This window comes from Petaurus breviceps, unplaced genomic scaffold (genome assembly GCF_028583685.1).
Source record: "Petaurus breviceps papuanus isolate PSGF00001 unplaced genomic scaffold, PetGlider_PUasm1.0 90417, whole genome shotgun sequence".
NCBI lineage: Eukaryota > Metazoa > Chordata > Mammalia > Diprotodontia > Petauridae > Petaurus > Petaurus breviceps.
In genome coordinates this window covers 465,008-486,940 of record NW_027187245.1, presented here as the reverse complement: position 1 = coordinate 486,940, position 21,933 = coordinate 465,008, and the positions used below count along the sequence as shown (strand labels likewise).

The 21,933-nt window shown below is 38.9% G+C and overlaps 1 protein-coding gene and 1 pseudogene across 7 annotated transcripts in view; one reads left to right on the top strand and one right to left on the bottom strand.

Moving 5' to 3' along the window:
• The window catches only part of LOC138177479 (protocadherin-11 X-linked-like), a 482,211-nt gene that overhangs the window by 56,923 nt on the left and 403,355 nt on the right, over positions 1-21,933 (top strand). The window lies entirely within an intron of this gene.
• LOC138177481 (DDB1- and CUL4-associated factor 7 pseudogene) lies at positions 5,296-8,390 on the bottom strand (annotated as a pseudogene).

Below are 21,933 nucleotides of genomic sequence, written 5' to 3'. Positions count from 1 at the left end.
GATAGATAGATAGATAGATAGATAGATAGATAGATAGATAGATAGATAGATAGGTAGAAGAGGTTTGGCATGGGAGTGAAGAAAATTTGGCTTTAGATCCTGCTTCTGAAACACAGTATAGTAGGCAAATCTCTAGAAATACTAGAAATACCCTACCCTCTCACTCCTCTCCATTGTTCTATGCATACATGGAGAGATCTTGAAAGAAAAGGACTGATTTATAAAAGCTATCCATTGAAATGCTATTATAACTTCACAAAAAACGATGCACTTTAAGTATAGTTAGACAGAAGGCAAATTCTAGAGTGGGTACTCTCACTCATGCAAGTTGATTAGGGCATGGAGCTGCCCGATCCATTCTTCAGGGGTAAAATTTTATCTGACTTGTCCCTTTGCTACCTTGAGGCTGCCATTTAAGTAAATTACTTAACTCATTTTAACTTGTGCTCTGCTTAGTCAGATATCAACATAATTGCAGGTGTGGTTCTTACAGCATTTCCACTTGGTTCTCTATGGTGTTTTATGACATTGCAACTATAATACCATAAGGTACCATTATCTTAACATCCCTTGAGACTCATGGCAGATTAGCAGAGAGCTTGGCTCTTGGACCAAGACAGTTCCAATAAGTAAAAAATCAAGGACAAATCCAGTTCATCTGTCTATATTTAAGGCTCTTATTTTCACAGTAACCATGGTGGAACAGTAATGTGTGATTTCACTCAGTATGGCATTCTAGGGATATATTGATATGCCCATACTAGAAGGGAGCAAGACAATAACAATAATGGAAATCATTGGCCCAGCTATGTTATGGGAATAAACTCTCTAGCTATAGGCCACAAGAATATTGAATGTTGAGTTTCCACTAATTCTTATACTGAAAGGAATGGTTTAAAAAATTATCAAAGATGATGGTGTTTGTAATGGCAATGATATCCATATAAAAATTAATTGTTTTTTTTTTACTTTAGTTCAATTTAATTCAGATAATTTGACACAAGTAATAATGGTTTAGAAATATAACATTCTTTGTTCATGGTAGGCAAGAATCATTATAAAAGGTCATAGGATTTCAGATTTAGAAGGGCAAGGGACCTTTAGAGGACAATCTAATTCAATTCCTTCATTTTACAGATTAAAAAAAACTGAGAACCAGATAGTTAATTAAAGTCACATAGGTAGAATCTATTTTGAAATTAGTCTACTCACACATGTATTTGTATATGTGTTTGCATAGCTGTATGTACATCTGTATGTGACAACTGCAGATTAATAACCAGTATTGAAAGCTCCCTATAGTCATCTATAGGATCAGAGAATCATGGATTTAGAGCTGAATGGGACCTTAGAGACCATCAAGTCCAACCCTCTCATTTTACAAAAGAGGAAATTGAGCTCAAGGGAAGTTAAGTGACATACTTATAGCATTTAATGAAAAAACCAATCTGCAAAAAGCTAGTGAAATGAAAGTAAGAGGCAAATACATGGGACCCAGTGTGATTAAGTTTTTTCAACATCATATTGTAGGTAGTAGATGCACTCTTGGTTCCTCTACACAATTACAGTTTCAGCTGGCCCAGATAGTCATGAAGTCCTTTCTGGGGGGGGCATCTCACAGAAACATTGATTTTGGACTTGGAAAGGACCTTTCAGATGATCTCTAATCCAACATCCTCCCGGAGGAGAGAAAATTAAACGACTGAAAATTTTAAACATTTTAAATTTGCTTTTAGAATAGAAGAGGTAGGGAGGTTCTTGAGTGAAATTTCTATAGATGAGAAAGCACAGGTCTATGAAGAATTATTGCTGTTCCCCATCTTGCCACTGAGGCCAGACCAAGAGAAAAATGTGTCCCCTATTTCGTCAAGATATTTGGATTAGATGGAAGAAATTTCCTGATCATAATCATTCTTAGTCACTGTGCTCAGGGTCTGGGCAATACAGCAGAGAGGTGAGGGGGTTACTAGCTTATCCATCTTCAATTCATACTAGTGAACTTTGTGATCTTTGAAAATCTCTTTGGAACTGGAATGAGGTCTTTTGTTTTGTAATGAGAAAGCATTTATTAAGTGCTTACTGAGTCCCAAATACAGTGTTAAAAACTGAGATGATAAATAAGAAAGCCAAATACAGACCCTGCCTACAAGGATGGATAGATAGATAGATAGATATAGATGTAGAATATTTAAACTAATAACTTTTGGATGGTTATAGTGATTCCATTCTTCTACCTAATGCTTTGATTTGATGTTGCAATCTTTTTGGCTAGTTTATTTCCCACACAATAAAGTCAACTTATTTCTCTACCTGAAAATCAGGGATATTTTTAGAAGTAAAAAAATTAGAAAAAAAATATCTGAAATGATGAGCTCCTTGGAGAGGCTCTGGAAACATTAAATTTTTATTTTAAAAACAAAATTAGACCATTTGTCATTTTTTCCTAAAACCTAATGATCTCAAAAAGGCTTATTTTTACTTTTTTACCATCCCAATCACTCTTTCATAAAATATGTACAGTGGCTTCCTAACTATATAGGATATCAATCAAGTTATGCTGGAGAAAAATTATGACAGCATTTCTTTCTCAATCAATGCCACCAGCTCCCCATTTATTTTTGGATTCAGTTCAATTTTTAAAAAAATCTTTCATTGACTTGTTTTAGTTTACCTCTTGAATCATACATCTCTTCCTCTTCATTTATTTTTGCCTACGATGACCATTAATTTATGAAAGCTTCCTGCCTTAGAAATTCTGCCATTTGGAATTGCCTTACTAAATTCATATCTTTTAGCATCCTTAATTTTGTTTCCCTTTTAATTTCTCTACCCTTTTACCGGTAATAGATATATTGTAACATAGTAGATATATTGTAAAAGACTGACTATATTTCCCTCCCTCCTATCTCACCTCCCACTTGTTCTATTCTCTATTTTGATCCCATACCTTTTCAAAAGTGGGTGCTTCCAACTTCCCCCCCCAGCCTGCCCTCCCTTCCATCATCCCCCCTCTCATTCCCTTCCCCCTTACTCTCCTGTAGGTTGAGATACTATACTTAGTGTGTATTTCATTCCCTCCCCAAGCCAAATTCAATGAGAATAAGGTTGACCCATTCCCTTTTGCCTTCCTATTCTTCCCCTCCATTGTAACCATTTCCCCTTGCCTCTTCTATATGAGATAGTCTACCCCATTCTGTCTCTCCCAATCTCCTCTCATTATATTCCTCTCTCACCTCTTAATTTCATTTAAGTATCATCACTTCCTATTAAATTGGTCCTGTGCCCTCTATCTATGTATACCTGTAAACATATATGCACACATTCACATATGTATTCATATGCCCATATACCCTCATATATAGACACACACATATACATATATATATATGTATATATATATATATATATTCCCTTCAACTATTTTCATACTGAGAAAAGTTTCATCAATTACAATTATTATTTTTCCATGTAGGAATGTTAATAGTTCAACTTTGATAAGTTCCTTATGATTTCTTTTCCCTATTTACCTTCTCATGCTTCTCTTGCTTCTTGTATCTGAATGTCAAATTTTCTATTCAACTCTGGTTTTTTCATCAAGAATGCTTGAAAGTCCTCTATTCCACTCAATGACCATATTTTCCCCTGAAACACGATACTCAGTTTTGCTGGGTAGGTGATTCTTGGTTTTAATCCCAGATCCTTTGACCTCTGGAATATCACATTCCAAGCCCTGCGATCCCTCAGTGTAGTAGATCTCAGTGCCAGATCCTTGGTTATCCTTATTGTGTTTCCACAATATTCAAATTGTTTCTTCCTGGCTGCTTGTAATATTCTCTCCTTGATCTGGGAATTCTGGAACCTGGCTAAAATATTCCTAGGAGTTTACTTTTGGGGATCTTTTTCAGGAGGTGACTGGTGGATTCTTTCAACCTCTATTTTGCCCTCTGGTTCTAAAACATCAGGGCAGTTTTCCTTGAGGATTTCTTGGAGGATGATTTATAGGTTCTTTCTTTGATCATGGCTTTCAGGTAGTCCAATAATTTTTAAATGATCTCTCCTGGATCTATTTTCCAGGTCAGTGGTTTTTCCCATGAGATATTTCACCTTGCCTTCTATTCATCATCCCTAAGGTGGGCTCATGCTCCTGGGCCTTTCCATCTCCTTCTCACATCCTTCCTACTCATGGGAAACGGCAGCCTTAGGCCAAGGGACGCCTTGTCGTGGCCCTTTTCTGCATTCATCCTGACAGCTAGCCTGTCTTTCCAGTTGGCCTACCCCCGTGATTCGTGTTCTAGAGGGTGTTCTGAGATGCTTCCTTAGAGTTGGGTAAGTTCTGTGCCCTACATGGCCATGGTGAGGGGGCTAGTTACATCCTCCCTCAGGCAATTCCTTGCTGTATGACTGATGCTAAGTCACCTACACTTGGTTAGCTTCCTCTAGGTAGGAAGTATCTTACTATTGGCAGCCAGTTTACATTCACTCTTGGCCTTCAGCTCTTCTGGAACTTGAAGTCAAAGGTCCAGGTTGGTTTCCATGATCCCCACCTTCAATTTCATCCCACTCCACCCTCCCCCGCTCCCACTTTCCACCACTACTTGTGCTCTCACTTCCATCCCTGCTTCTCAGCTCGGCTTGCACTCCCCCCCCCATGCTATGCCCACCTCTCACCTCCAGCTGCCTCTCACCCCATTCCACAATCCCCTCTTCCCCTTACCTGTGTTCTCACCTCCCACCTTCTACCCTCATCTTCTCTCCCATGACCTTTATTTTCTAGGACATTTCACCCAGAACCACCACACTTTCCTGCCCCTAGGGCCCCATCTCTTGGCCCCAGATATCCTTGTCAGAGGAGTTGGAAGGAGGCATGAATGCCCCTCCAATCCAAGTCTATCATTGTTTTTCTTTCCATTAGGATAGGGACAAGCACTGAAATGAGTTTTCATTCTTAGAGAGGAAACTCCCTCCCTGGGTTTGCAAATGAAAGTGAAATTCATTTCACTTAAACTGAACATTTTTAAAGGTAACAATCTAAATGTCTTTAAGATTGCATAAGGCAGGAGTACTGTCCTTGTGAAAGTGGACATTTGCTTTAGGAGCTAGGAAAGGAAGTAGGTTAGCTGCCTGGGGCAGGGAGCAAGATAGGGACATTAAAGTATAGCCTTAAAACCTGTCTCCCTCAACCGTTTTAAATCCCCACGCCCACTTTATGGACCTTAAAGTCCCCCCTCCTCCCATGGTTTTAAAGCTCCTTCCCCCCCCCCCACCTTCTAGCCACAATTACCACTCACACCCTAATGCCAATTAACACAATGAGGGCTGACAAAGAATTGAGCCAAACTTTGTTTAATAATGAACCAGGGGGAAGAGGAAGCAGCTTTCAGTCAGAAGTCCAGCACTGGCAGCACCCCTGGGGTAGTTCTTACATCCTGGGGATTAGTCTGAATCCAGGCCAGGCTAAGAAACTGACTGGCAATGGATCTTGGGAACTTTCTGGCAAAAGTCTGAACAGTCACAACATCTTGGGAATTGTCTGGCAAAAGTGTGAACAGTCACAACATCTTGGGAATTGTCTGGCAAAAGTCTGAACAGTCTTAACGTTTCAGGAACATTCTGGGAAGGGCGGATGAACTGTGCTTGCTGAACTGTAAGGAGGGACAGTCTGGTGACAGCTGTGGACTTTTCTCTTTCTTGTTTCTCAGGGTGGGTGTTTGGGGCAGGGCTTGGAACTGGGACTGCTGGCCCAGGCCAGGGCCTTAGACTCGGAGAAGCTCCAGGAAGTTGTTGTAGCAGATGGCGATCCAGTCTGTCTGGTTGGTGGCCCACTGCACGTTGTTGATCTCGCCGTTTGCGGTGTAGGTCTGCATGGGGCCTTCGGCAATATGCCGCGTTAGCTGAATATCCCAGATGAGGGCCTGGTGGTCGTCAGAAGCGGTACAGATGCGGCCTGCCAGGTGCGGGGCCCAGGTGAGGGCATTGACCGAGGCGCTGTGGCTGTTGAGGAGGGCAAAGGGCGAGCCGGGCATGCGCAGGTCAAGGACGGCTACCTCGGTGGAGCCTATGGCCAGGGCGGCCAGGTGGTTGAGGTCCTGCTTGCTCCAGGCCAGGCGCAGCAGCGGCAGGTGGTGGGCTTCCTGGTACACTATAGAGTTGCGGTCCAGCACGCGCAGGTCAAAGAGCCGCAGACAGCTGTCAGCACCCACCGAGGCAAAGATGTCTCGGCCGCCTCCAAAGGCGATGTCGTAGACCTTCTTGTTGTAGGGGCCCAGGTGTGGGAGCCCGTGCCCTGACACTTGCCCCAGGATCTGGCGGGTCTCCAGAGCCCAGACTGTGCACGCGGCGTCGCTGCTGGACGTGGCCAGTATCTGGGGGTCTGTGCTGTTCCAGTCGAAAGAGGTGAGGGGCGCGCAGACGCCCGTGCCCTCGTTGTGGTCGAGGAGGCACTGGAGCTGGGCCTCCGGGGGCGGGCCAAAAGTCCCGCCCCTGGCAGCTGCCCCCTCCGGCATCACCTCAGTGTGACTGGGGCAGCGCCAGACCCGCAGGTAGTCGCCGCTGGTGGCTAGCAGGTCCGGGTAGATGCCCTGAGGGTCAGGTATCCACATGATCTTGGTGACGGGGTAGGGGTGCTGCAAGGTGTGGCTGCACACGAAATTCCCCGTGTTGTACATCCAGTCAGAGGCCAGGCTCACCAGCTGTACCTCGCTCCCATACTGCTCCCCACAGCTCCCCAGTGCCAGGCGGAAAGGTCGGTCAGGCCGCACGCTCCAGCTCATGGCGTACAGGGGCCACGGGGCTTCGTACCTGAATATGGTGCGGAACTCATAGTCCTTTCGGGAGAACGGGAGATCCAGCCAGGCCATGGCGGGGTCCTCGATACCCTCACTCTCCGGGAAAGCTGATGTTGGCCTTCGCCACAGAGTCAGGGCTGGCGAGCGAGACTGACAGCCTGGGGCGAAAGGAAATGTGAGCATCCGGGTGACGCCGGAAGGGGCCGGAAGACAGAGTTCAGAGGTCACCGGATACTTCCCCCGCCCCCGCCCAACAGGAAGCACAGGCTCATGCTAGTGAAGACACTGGTTCAAATACGCAAAAACAAACAAATAAAAACACCGCTGTCAGTTCAGTGCTTTCACACGGCAGGGAACCGAGATCCGTAAAGTGGGGTGTGGTCATCCCCAAGTCTCGCACCCCGCAGACGGAGGGGGCAGCGGGAGGTCCTAACCCCCTTTGCCCAGCAAGGGGCTCTTCTTTTCCATTTACTCGCTGTTCCATGAGTGCTAGGACGCCACCTTCTGGCCTTGATCTCTACGGTATTTGAAACACAATTGTCTTTTGGGATTTCTTAAGAATAATACCATTAAACCAAAGTAAAAACTATATGGAATAAGAATTGGCATATCATTTAAAAATATATCTTAAAGTATAAGTCTGAAAGTTGCTAGAGACAAGCTTTGAAGGTAACCAAGCAGTTCAATTAGGAAGGCAGATTGCCTACATGCACCCACTTAAAACAGTTTTGTCTGGACAAAAGATGCTTGAATGAGTGAGTTGGCTCCCCAAGGACTTTGGCTAGTGTAGAGGAATAAGCCAGATTAGTATAATGTAATTGATGAAATAACTTATTAACTTCAGAATAAGAAAAAATAATAAAGTTCTTCTCTAAACTAGCAAGTTGTTCCAAAACTTAAAAAAAAAAACTTAATGGGTTACAGAAGAAATGAAAATATATGTATGTCTTCATAAATATGAGGTACTTAGAAGGAAGTGATGCATTGTGATCTCTCAATGAAGGAAGCTCCTCCATTAGGAGTTCTCTGGGCTGACAATTACAGATTCTTCAAATATTTTTATATAAATATACATATACACATTTGACAAGCTGATCACTACTTTGGCCCACTGTTCATGGATAATTTGGTCATCTTCCATGGTGATTAAACTCCCTCAAAGTTTTTGTTGCCTCATTGACTTAGCGATGAACTTCATTCACCTATAATCTCAGTGTCTGACTATAGTGATTATTGGCACTTCCTTTTACTGGTAATAGCTCTGCAGTGTCTTATGCTAATGTGAGTTATAGTGAGTTTTTCATCAATAACTGTGAGGAAGCACAGAATTAAGCAATTATCAACTTCTGTTTCATAGATAACTCTCTTGGCTTCTCCTGTTATAGTTATCAGTTCCTTAAATGGGCAGCTTCTTTTTACAGTATTTTCTTGGGTCAAACTTATTGTTAACACATCACTAACTGGCCATCTTGCTTAACCCAGATAGTTTTCCATAGGGAAGTAGATGGGAGTTGACCTGCAGAGATCAGTTTTGATTTTTAAATCTGCAAGGAAATAATGAATAGGATTATTTTGGTGTGTTTATTTTTAAATATGTCTGCTTGGTTCCCCGCCCCCTCCCCCCCCCCCAGCTCTTTCCTGAACTGACTTTGAAAATCCATCCTGTTTTCCATTTGCTTGGGGTAAAATCTCTATACCGGGAGCTGAGCAAACAAGTTCTGGTAACCTAGAAGTCATGAAAAGCTTTGAGAATTGAACTGGAGCACACACTTTTGTGTTTCTTGTCAGAACTCATTGTAGTTTCATTATTTTATCTCCCTTATGGGCAATGTCTGCGTCTGTATCCCAGTGCAAGGACAGTACTTAGCACATAATAAACACCTAAGAGTCTCACTTAGACTATTTCAATACCTTTCTCCGTTACTTGTTCTCACTCTCCACATATGTCTAATCTACCTGTCAAATTGCATCTTTTCCAACTCCACAATCTCCTTTATCTTTACTCACATGGACTCCATGCTAGATCAGACCCTCATTGCCTCTTTCTCAGACTATTTCAATGGCCTCCTATTTGGTCTCCCTACTTAGTTACTGTTTGGAGCAATCTCTCAACTCCATGGATAACTCAAAGCTTTTACATAGAATTTTCTCCTTTCAATTCAGAAAGGATGAGGGGGAAATGGGGCTCAAATTGAAAAATACTATTATTGAACCAGACCTGTGGATTTTTTCAAATGTACTAAGTAGAATCATTTTAAAATGTATAATGACATGATCTAGTCTTCTTCTTCTCCCCTCTCCCATTTTCTTGAGTGAAATCTCTTGATTTTCTCCTGTAATTAGCAATGGCTTCTGTTTTGATTGAATAAGATTCTGCCCCAGAGCTTTATTTGGAAATGCTAGATGAACTCCACAGGTATCTGAGATTGGGATTTCCCTTATTATATAGCCAAGTGGCCTGTTTATTAAACTATTTAGATTGGCTTTAATTCTGAAATTATATTTAAAAACTATAGATTGATTTCACCATCTCTAATTTCAAGCCATTGTGTAAACCTTGGAGCTATTTAAGTGGTACCTCACTGGCCACAAATAGAAATTAATTTGTTGCTGCCCTGGTTCAGTATACAAATAAGCTAAGTCCAAAGCTTTGCCTGCTAGCAGCATTGACCCCTGTACATTTTCTTGAATTTATCAATGGGGGTATCCCATAATTGGGATACAGACGCAGGCACTGCCCATAAGGGAGATAAAATAATGAAACTACAATGAGTTCTGACAAGAAACACAGAAGTGTGTGCTCCAGTTCAATTCTCAAAGCTTTTCATGACTTCTAGGTTACCAGAACTGGTTTGCTCAGCTCCCAGTGTTGATGATTGTTGGTGTTTTTAGTGTAATTAATATGAGACAGATAAGTTGTACAATGATATGTTTAGTTACAGACATTTTATTGGCCTAGAGTAGAAATTGATATTCTTGGAAACTAAAGCTAGTTTCTTTCTTGCTAGGTTGATTCTAATACATGATTTCATTTATACCAAATTATATTCCTGAGAGTCTTGGCTGATATAGTCATGCGTGTTGGTCACTAGATTCAAAAAAAGCAGAAAGGTGTTTCCAGTATGATTATATATCTAGATTGTATAGTTTTTGACTGCATTCTTCAAGGCATCGGTCCTCTTGGCATGGCACTCAGGATGGCACTTTGCTGAATCTCAAGGTTATTAAAGTAGAATTATGGTGGTGAGAAGTTATGAAATGCAAAAGGTATGCAGGGTTATACTGAAAACTTACCCAAACAAATGACTATGATGCATACTTCAGTAAGCATTTTTAGTCACCTATTATATGCGCAGTACTGAACTAGATGCTGGGAATATAAAGACATTCTACATTCCCTGCCCTCAAAGAGTCTATGACAAAAGAAAACATGTTTGTTAATAAACATACAGAGATAATATAGAAAATAAATGCAAAGTGATTTTTAGAGGGAGGGCACTAGGAGCTGGGGGGAATCAGGAGAGGCTTCATGTAGAAAGTGGTACCTGCTGATAATGAATTCAGATTTGGACAATTGAGTTGGAGATGTCAGTGGCACCATTCCATTCAAAATACCCAGTAGTTGGTGAGTGGGACTGGAGTTCAGGAGAGAGTAGGACTCCATATATAGATCCTCTAGTCGTGTGCAGAGAAATGACTATTACATTCATAGTAACTGATATGGTTACCAAGGAAGCAAATATAATGGGAGAAAAGAAGAAAGCCTGGGACAGAACTTTGAGGTACACACATAGGTAGTAAGTGTGAAATGGATAATGATCTGAAAAAGGAGAATGAGAAAGAGTGTTCAGAAAGGAAGGAAGAAAATCAGAAGAGAGAATTGTCATGAAAAACTAGAGAGGATAGAGGGATAGAGTATCTAGGAGGAGAGAGTTACCACCAGTACCAAATGCAGAAGAGGTCAAGAAAAGAGAAGGTTGAGGAAAGGCCATCAGATTAGTCAGTTAAGGGATCATTAGTAACTCTGGAGAGGGCAACTTCATTTGAGTGATGAGGTTGGAAGCCACATTGCATGGGGTTAAGAAGTAAAGAAGAGGGTCAAAGTAGAGGTCATGAGTTTAGACTGCTCTTTCAAGGAATTTGGCTGTGAAAAGATACATATTTGATTTATCTAAGAGGTCTTAGAAGGGTCCATGGGCTTCTCCAGACAATAGCCAAAGTGGGGTCCATGATAGAAAAAAAGGTTAAGAATACTCAGTTTTGTTGATATGTGATTTGTTTCATAAAGGCATCTTCTGCATCCATAAAAATTATTGCTCACCCATACCGCATCCTCTGTAACCCTTGCCCATGTTCTCATACCAAAGGCCTTTCTCTAGGTCTTTTTATATCTCATGCTTTTGATTTTTTACTCATCCTTATGCTAGTTAACCCATCTCCTTTGCCTCAGCGATAGTCCTTAATCCATCCTTTTCCCTATTTGCCTTCACCAGGCTGTGGCAAAACAACAATTATTTCTGATATTTGCTGAATAATATTCCACCGAGATAGGTAGGAATATTATCCAATTTTCAATCTTGGAAAAATTGACATAAGCAGAGAAATTGGTATGAAGAGTCCACAACAGGAATAATGCAAGGGCTAGCACCCAGGCCAGCTTACTGGAAGATTTTTTTTTCCTTTAATGATGGTCTTTGTGTGTGCTAGAACAAATATTCTAGAAAGGTTCACATTATAGTGAAGAATTTCTGTCTTATTTTTAATTTTAACATCACTTTTAGCCATCCCTTACCTAACAGAGAGTAATAAAAGGGTGGGGGTGGGAGGAGATAGTTTAGTAAACCAAGTCAAAACATTAACTCAGTCTGCTAGTTTGCAATATTCCTAACCTGTGGTTCCTCAGTTCTGCAAAGAAGGGAGGGAGCTACATTTCCTCAACTATTTTCCGGGGCCAAACTTGGTCAGAGCTTTGAATTACTGGCCAAAGGATTGATCAATAAGCATTTATTAAACACAGACTTTGTGTCAGGCTCTGTGCTCAGTGTTGGGTATAAAAATGCAAAGAATGGAACAATTACTTTCCTCAAGTAGTTTGCATTGTGATGGAAATTCAAGTATATATAAAGTTATACCAAATAAATATAAATGGAACAAATCCAAATAAATACAAGATAGTTTGGGAAGAGGGTATGAGTAGTTGGGGAGTGGAGTAATGAGGAAAGGTGATATACAAGGTGATGTCTGAGATGTGCCTTGAAGGAATAAGAGAATTCTGTGAGGCAGAGGTAAGGAGGGAGTCACTCCAGGCATGGGAGAGAGCTAGAATGAGGGTACAGAGATGGGAACTGGGAGATGGAAGAAGTCTTATTTGTGAGGAACTCAGACAAGCGAAGTTTGGTCGGGACTGCCTGAGTGAGATTCTCATTGTAGTGGAGGCATAATGTCTCATAAGGGTGAAAAGTTAGTCTAGAGCCAGCTGGGCTATAAGGGACTTTAAAAAGTAAACAGAAATATTTATATTTAATCTTACAGGCAGTAGGGAGCCCCTGGAATTTATTAGTGTGGTAGAGCACTAAACTTGGAGTCAGGAGGAACTGGATTTGAATGTCACCTCTGATATTTCCTAGTTGAATGATCCTGGGAAAGTCACCAAACCCCTCTGGACATCAATTTCTTCATCTCTAAGTCAATATAATGGTTGACAGGGATCCCTTTCTATTTGAGTTGAACACCACCAATCTTCAAGTCTCTTTCCATCATCCCACTTGCCCAATCAATGCCAAATTGTGCCATTTTTTTATCTCCACAACATGTATCACCTCTGGCCGCTTCTCTCTACATGGTATTAAAAAAGAAGGTATTAGCTTTAATGAATTTTAAGGTCCTTTCTATCCAGGAGTGTGTTGGTAAATATCCACCAGTTCTCCTGGGAAAAAAATGTAGGCATTATGCATTTTTAATATATATTATTAACATTTTTGCCTTCACTTTATTTATACCTAAACAATTAACAAAACTATAAATCAAGCCCTGATTTGCTGTGTTTGGCAATTTCTGAGGTATAAATGCTTACTATGAAAATTTAGCAATAAGTTCTTGTGAACCAGTTTGAGCTGACCCCAGCACAAACTTGTTTCTAGTTCTAAATCCATGATCCCATAATCCTATGAGAGGGAAATGGCATGGTCAGATCTATACTTAAGAAAAAACACTTTGGCAGCTGTGTGGGGAATAGATTGGAATAGGCGGAGACTTGAGACAGAAAGAACAGAGGAGCTATTGCAGTAGGGTAAAGCAAATAGTGAGGAGGGCTTAAAGTCAAGAGGTAACTCTGTGTAGAGAGAAGCGGCCAGAGGTGATAGATGTTGTGGAGATAAAAAATGGCACAATTTGACATTGATTGGGCAAGTGGGATGATGGAAAGAGACTTGAAGATTGGTGGTGTTCAACTCAAATAGAAAGGGATCCCTGTTAACCATTATATTGACTTAGAAAACCACAAATAGACATCTTCTATGTTTTGTTGTATTGTATTTATTATGATAAACATTTCCCAATTACATTGTAATCTGGTTACCATTGCACTCTGGAGTGCTGGAAGCAAATCTGACATTTTTGTTCAAGATGACTTTAATGTTTTAACCTTGAGGGTTGGGAAGGATGGTAGTGCCATGAACAGAAATAGAAAAATTTTCAAGAGCTTTGGACTTTGGAGGAAAGATAATGAATTCTGTTTTGGATAGGTTTAATTTGAGACACGTCTGGGGCATCCAGACTGAAAAGTCCAATACACAGTGATATGAGATTGGAACTCAGGATGGACTGGGGCTGTATATATGATAATTAAATCCATGGGTGCTAATGAAATGAACAAGAGAGAGAAGAGAAGAGGGCCTAGGACACAGCCTTGGGGAACACTCCTAAAATACCGCATATTGTGGATGGTGAGCCATCAAGGAAGGCAGAAAAAAAGCAGTCAGATGTGTAGGGGAAGGATGAGGCAAGAGTAGTGGCCCAAAGTCCCAGGGAATAGAGAGTATCCAAGAGGGAGAAAGTGTTCAACAATGTCAAATGCAGTAGGCAAAGTATGATAAGGACTGAGAAAAGGCCATCAGATTTGGTAATTAAGCAATCATTGGTACCTCTGGAGAGAACAATTTCTTTTGAATGATAGAGTTGGAAGCCATATCACCACATTCAGTTACAGATTTTTGTAATATCTTGCTATCCCCCTACTGGACTTTAATGAGGTGTCTATAGTAATATAATACATACTTAGTGTAATGAAGTTGTGTTTACTAGAGCTCTCCCTATATTTCCATTGAGAATAATTTTTCCCCTTTATTTCTGCTGCAGTCTTCTAAAGCCGTCATATTCTTGAGGTAGAGGAAAATATTTATCACCTGGATACTTTTTCTTCCATTTTTTAGGCCCAGATGTATATCAGTCAGGGGTAGTAGACAAAACAGAAAATGAAAAAAAATTGGGCTGGTTCTTGATAAATCAAGCAGTGGAAAAGCAGAGGAATAAATTTTTAGTCTTTCCCTAGCATTCTCTGAACAACACAGTAAACAGCCTTTATTTAATCAGTTTTAGAATCCAATCTCTCTGGAACTATTTTTAGTACTTACTGGCACTATATGCTTCTTCTGGGCAACAGTACTAGATTTATAGTTCTGAAAGTGCTATGTTATTTAGTACCTCCTGATCGGCACTGAAGTGGTATCTTGCACATGCATATGTCAAAAATGTTAAGGTTAAGAAGGTGACTCAGCTATTCCTTCCAAGAGAACAATATACAGAAAAGATAGCTTTTTATCTGATGAAGTATATCTTTTCCTTTTTTCTCAAAATATGAAATATTTCTTTTAGGGGTTCAATACTCCACACAAAATTTCTCTTCTTTGATTTTCCAAATCCCTACAAAGAACAAATATCTCCGAAGGTCCTACCATCTTACCTATGTCAGTAGTCTTTGCCCCAGGCTTACCATTCCAAAGCTCACTTGTGAATCTGAATAGAAATATCACTCACAAGTAAGATTTTAAAAAGCCTCTTGCGTTATAAGAAATTTTCATATTCTATAAAGTTTTCCTAGCCCTTTGCTGGAAATGAATTCCATGCAGTTCAGCTGTTAGAATTCATAAACACTGTCATTAGCAAGTGAAATCTATGTAGAAGATGAAGTTATTGTGGCCTAGAGGAAGATGTTCTTACAGACCTTTATTTGTCTTTTTAAGAATATGAACGCACTTTAGTGAAGGCTGTAGGTGCCTTTTTTTAAGCAAATAAACTGTCCACATATAAGAATTAGTATTTGTCAGCACTTCTCCAAAAACAGAAGATTTACATTAGGTTGTAAGATTTTCCAAGGGATTAACATTTTATTTTTATGACATCTAGCTGAAAAAGTAGTTGTTTCACAAAATAAATTTAAAAAGATCACTTCGATAGTTGTATTAGAAGAAAAAATAAGAATCATGGAATGATCCTGTGCCTTTATCAATTTGATATTAAAACAAATGAACAAAAAAACCCCAAACAAACCACAACAAAACCCCCCTTTGTCCTTTCATGTAAAAACAAAAACAGAAACAAACAAATATTAAATGGGTCAAATTTCCTTTTACACCTACACAAATTAATCTGTTCAGTGATATCAGGTTACTTAAAAGTCGTACCACCATGCCCTCCACTCACATTCATAGATGATTTTAGCTTAGGTGAGATACTGTATGGTTTGAACACAGTGGTAACCTGGTTACTTCACATTGGAAATATAGCACCCATGAGCACTTTGGCCACTATAGCCAGGACACTGGCTTGATCACTATGTCTGCCACTGTATGTTCTAATAAGGACTTCCAGATTGTATTTCTCATTGGTTCTTAAAGTATGGATCTTAGTAAACCTCATCTCTTTTCTCTCTCTTCCTCAGTGCCCACCCAGTCAAGGGGGTGAGTTATAGGAAGCTCATGTAATTCGGCTCTCTGGCTATCCTGATGTAGACCACTTGGTGGAGTCATGAGTTCAATTGCCTTCAATCTGTAACTAAGAGCTTCAGTTAGAAAGGAGGATCAACCTTGGGTAGCCATTCGATTCATGATATTCAACTCTCTTGGACACTCACCAGAATTTTAATATGTATACAATTGTACCAGGATCTCTGTCAAAAACTTTCTCTTCTACAATTTTCACTTTTGCTGATAGACAACTTTATTCCAACCTCTTGGAAAGTTTAAGTGGCAAAGTAGTAAGTTATTAGAAATCTGTGTTTGTCTTGCTGCAGCTTTGCTATCTACTCATAGGTTTAGTAGTCTGCCAAATTTCGTGTCCCTTTTTGTTAAAGGAAAAAGTTAAAAAAGGCTTGTCTCAGGGAACAAAAGAACTTTCCATTAGTTGGTATATCTCTTTAAGATTCATCATTCTCTGGAGCAAAGAGGAAATTGCCCAAGTCTGGCACTAATAATCCATCTCTTGTAAGTCGGCATTTAGAAATCCTGTTTTTCAAGCTCAAATCACTTTACATGATTTGAGTAAGAGATAGTAAGCATAGTAAATTCATGTATTTACAAACAAATTATATATTCTTTTTCATATTTAAAGGAAAGCAAAGTCAGAAGGCCCATTTCAAGGTTTATCTAAAAATTGTGACTAACACAGTTCTTCTACAAATATATAATAACTGTGAAAAATATTAATGATAGTGTAACCTCACTGGGCTGTGATTTTCTTGCCTATCGAATGAGGAAGTATTAGATTAGATCATCCCCAAAGCCTTTTCTAGTGCAAACACTCTCTGATTTTTATTAGAGTAAATGTGTTTTTGGAGAGTATGGTCTGAACTTCAGCTATACATGAGTTGTTCTGCTTAAGAGCATTTACTCTCTGTTTTTTTAATTGACTTTCTGAGCATAATAGTATTTGGTATAGTGTTCCCTACATTTCAATTGAGAAGAGTTTTATTTTTCACTTATCCTCTTTTCCTTAGGAGAATGTATTCTATCCTCTCTCAATCAGTTCCTTTTGAAAAAGCCTTGTTTTCTCAGTAAAAGGAAATGAGGCAAGCAACTTTGTGGCAGACAACATCTTAACTGCTGCTTAGGAGGTGTCATGGAGTAGTTTATGCTTATCTTTGTTCTTTCATATCTCTTTCTCTTGCCTTAGTGCCCTCATTCAGCACTGGGCCATACTCCATGCTCTGGGCTTACCCTTGCTTTGCTCAATCCCTTCCTCTATCCCATCAAAACTCACTTGTGCCATGGCTAGTTCCTTTCTGTCCTGACCTTAGTGGGCAAACTCATGATGTCATAGGTTATTTCAAACTTAAGTATTCCTTAATGGCCAGTAAAGGTTTAATGTGTCATCTACCTTAACCTCTTCATTTGGATAACATTTAATGTTTAACCTAAATGAGTGTATAAGGTGGAAATTTCAGACATCATGGCAATGGGGGAATTTAGAGGGGCAGGGAGTCTAGCTAATAGGTCTAAGTCCAACTAGCTCAACATCCAGGTCCAGGCCTTTCAATTGTATTCCTTGAAAAGTCAAGGTGTAAATATATCTTTCATTGTAGTTACATGTTTTTGGATGATGACAGCAATCCCATTTGTGAAGATAGCCAACCTTGGGAAGACCACAAAATTTTGGTATGGCTGTATATTAAGTGGCTGTAGTTGACACCGGTTTAAAAGTGTTAACTTTTAACTCCATCTGTTTGGAAAGAATGCACATGAGTATAGTTGTTTATTAGTATTTTCATTTAATTTTGTAAAATTAACTAAAAATGAATTCTAGTTCACTTTGAAGTAGCTTGGGATCTGCTATAAGAGCATGGTGACTTTTCCCATTAGTGGACATATGTTGACATTATAAAAATGAAGAAAACACCAGCTTTGCACTAAATGACAATTTGTCCACATGTCATAGTGATACCATCTGGTATAGCAGCTTGAGTAATGGATTTAACATCTGAAATATCTAGGTTCATCACCTGTCCATGGGCAAGTCATCCCACATCCATAAAGCTCAACTTCCTCATCTGTAAAACTGTGCTAGCTAGGATGTCCTTAACGACATACTTGCAAGCCTTCAATGAAATATGTGCTTATACTTCAAAAAGGTTCCCAAGACTAAGATGTAGACGGGCTCAGATCTGTGTGAATGGAGGAAGTTCGTATGTTTAAATCACAGCTTCTTGCTACATTGTGTTCTCTTCCTATTGTTCTCTTTTCCAGTGGAGAAATAAAACCAATTCACATTCCTATAATTAAAGTATGGCCTCAAAGTAGGCCTGAAAAACCTTTGCATATAATATTTCATTTGATTCTCATAACTACCCTGTGAGGTAGGTGCTATTATTTTCTCCACTTTTGGAATGAGAAAGTTACTAATAGGGTAGGGCTTTGAGGCACAGAAGTTAAAGATCAGTAAGACGTGATCAGAAGCCACAATTTCATAGAGTATACTCACTTGTATGCATAATTACGTCCTTTTACATACACTATAGCTTGTTTGTTTTTTAAGATCTTCCATTTCTTTTTTGCTTTTTGGAGGGCAGTTGGGGTTAAGCAACTTGCCTAAGGACACACAGCTGATTTCAGGGCTGGTGCTCTATTCACTGTACCACCTGGCTGCCCCCAAATTATTAATTTATTTTTGGTTTTTTGGAGAGGGGAAGGTAGGGTAATTGGGGTTAAGTGACTTGCCCAAGGTCACATGGCTACTTTTATTTTAAGGTCTGAGGCCATATTTGAACTCAGGTCCTCCTGACTCCAGGGCCGGTGTTCTATTCATTGTGCCACATAGCCACTTCAATTTCATCTTCATTGCTTAAATTTAATATATTTCAGGTTTTCTGTGCCAGTCACAGACAAGAAAATAGCATGTTTGTATGCTTTCACAAGGAAAGCTGCATGCAGTCACTCTTATCTTTATGATACAGGAAACTCCACACTGTATGTGGTGTGATGGCAAAGTTGGAATCTGTTTCTTTTCATTACAATAGTGAAATTCACAGTCTAAGCATGCTGAAGTTTGGTTTTATTTTTTTAATTAGAAGAATTTATTCCCCACACAATGTTGAATTTCTTTGGACCATGAAATATCAAAAATTTCAAGCATAGAGATAAACTCTAACTTTCTGGTACTTAGTAGGCACTTAATACCTATTATTGAATTGAAATGAATTCAATTAAAACAGCTGAACTTTTTTGGGGGAATCATTAAACAGAATTGCAAGATGGAAATAATGCCAATAAAAAGAAAACTAGGTCAATATTTTGATACTGAATTTCTATTTGAATTTTTGAATGAAAGGATTAAAAAAAGTATTTATTGAACACTTATGATGTGCCAACTGCTATGTTAAGCATTAGACATACAAATAGAGAAGCTAAATAACTTCTGCTTTCCCAGACTTTACATTCTAATGGGGAGAAATAAGGCATATAAGAGTTTTTCATGGCAAGGCAAATAGAAAGGTCCCATCTTCCTCAGGGTGCAACTGCAAAGCAGATGGCAATCTATCTTTTTTAGTGTTGTTTTCATTGATAAAACCATATCCCTTTTTGATGTCAAACCACTTGAGCCATGCATGACTGAAAATAACTAAACAACAATAACAAAGGATGAATAGGTTCATAGAATTCTATCAAGATAGTATAAAAACAAAAAATTATGGTAACTTAAAATGGCAACTAAAACAGTCAGTGTTTTGGCGATGAGACTCTCCATATAATCTATTCTGAAAATTCCATTTTCAATATAATATATTTCAATTTGGTAAATTTCTCATTTGCCATGTAGTAGGAAAGTTCCCAAGGCAGATTTCCAAGCATCATTTAAAAGAAAAACTTGCCTCTTGTCATTTATTGCATTTAAAGTTATGCTAATTGGCAACGAGTTTACATGAATTAAAAGTCTGTATAGAGTGCCTGTTTTAGTTTGTGAGGTAATGCCAAAACAGCCAATATACATCTGTTAGCTTATATGCAGATTTCAAAAAAGAAAGAAAGGAAAGCTGAGGGTTTTATGTTTGGGGAGCATCATTTTCAATTTCATAATAAACATCCAGTACTTTCATCAAGGCATATATGATCCTATTTAAATGTTTAAAGCACAATTGAGTTATATCATGTATTTGGAACTTTGTTAATGCCACCAAAGACCTAAGTATAGCAAGAGATCCAGGCAGGTGTCGGACTACTGATACACTGAAGAAAAACAGATAATAGAATATAGAATAAAATTTGAATGTGTTTAGCCATTCTAATACTTCCTGAAGAAGCAACATCTCATTTGAATTTCCATTTTGTAGTATCTTGTATGAAATCTTGGCATAATATTATAATGAATTAACCATAGATGAATACAATTTGTAGGGCCAGTCCACAAATTACAGATCAATAGCCGATTTTGTTGCCATATTAGCACTTCTTTTCTTTGACCACAAATGACTATTCGGGAATTTTTAAAAAATATCCAAAATAATAAATCACTCATTTAGTACATATCTCAATGTCCCTCTCTCATCTTCTGTCTTCATCCTCAGCTTTGCCCATCTTCATCTTCAAAGTCAAAATCAGTGTCCTGTCAATAGTTGATCTTTATATGTACCTTTCTAAACTGTGACCCAGTGGGCATTGAGTGAAAAATATTTACTGAATCAAGCCATTTGACTCTTCAGAGATTCTAGGTTTCTTGTGCCTACTCTAAACTAGTTGGGAATTAAACTTTGCATGGTTTGTCCCGAAGAAATTCTTCTCTATAGTCCTTTTTTTACCCTCAATGTTATCATCAGGGCAGTTTAGCATAGTGAATAGAGTCAGCCTGTGAGTCAGAACAAAACTCCACTTCTGCCACATGCTGGACAACATGCTCTAGGCAAGTCACTTTATCTCCTAGCACCTTAGTCAATTTGCTAAGATTGTAAGCTAGAGTCTTCATCATTTCTCAAAGATTATAAACTATGAAAGAGTTGATGAGAGGGAGTTTCCTCATGAAAGTTCCTTACACCAAGGACACCACAGGTAGGTCCTGACCAAAATTTTTAAAAAGTTATTATTTTGGATGTGAAGAGGAGGTGGAGAAATTATATATCTTATCCAGATTATATGATGTACAGAATCAAGTGGATATATTTTCTTGCATCAAAGATTATATGTTTAAATGATCTATCCTCCAGATGTGTGTTCTATGATTTTGTAAAAGATTTTTTGAAACAGACCTGGGTTCTGGTTCTAATCCTGCCACTAATTAGCAAGTCACCAAATCTTTCCTTATATGGAAAATGAGGGAGTTGGACTAAATGACATCAAAGGTCCTTTCCATCTTGAAAATTCTGTGATGGTACCATATTGATTAGATGGGTGGAAAAGGACAAAAATTAAAGTATTCTACCAGTTCAATTAAGCAAACATTTATTGCGGATCTACTATATTTGAGGCCCTAAGCTAGTAACTAAAGATAGTGATGGCATAGTACCTGCCTTTTAGGTCCTTACAATATAGAAAGGACAGTAGGATGGAAATACAAATGCACTTAGAAAAAGGGTGAAAGTCTACAAGGGGCACAAAGTACTGTGACAGTTTATAGGAATTGTTGGGAAATTCTTGTTTAATGTGGTTCCTTTCGAATAGTAGGTTTTGATGACAAATTAACCAACAAGATATTTTGATTAAAAGTATTTTTATTGGAATGCAACAAAATGTTTGTGTAGTTGCATGACGTTTTTAATGGTAATGACAATCATAGAGAGTAAAGAATTATGGTAGAACTTTTAACATTTTAATTAAATTTGCTATAATTCCTTTTGGATTATTTTATTCTTCACATGAAATTAAATTTTTGATAATTTTGTTAATACCATGTACCTTTAGCTTTCTCATAATCTTTAGTTATATATATATATGTATATATACACATATGTATACATGTACACATATGTATATACGTACACACATAGGTATATATACACTGTGTATTTGTGTGTGTATATATGTGTGTGTGTGCACATTCAGAATTCTAGACTTTAAGCATTGCGTTATCTAGTTCAGGGGTTTCCTAAATACTGGTCCAGGAATCAGAAGCAGTCCACAAAAGAGAAGTCCTTATATTTTTATGCCTTTAAACTTAACCTAATGATGCC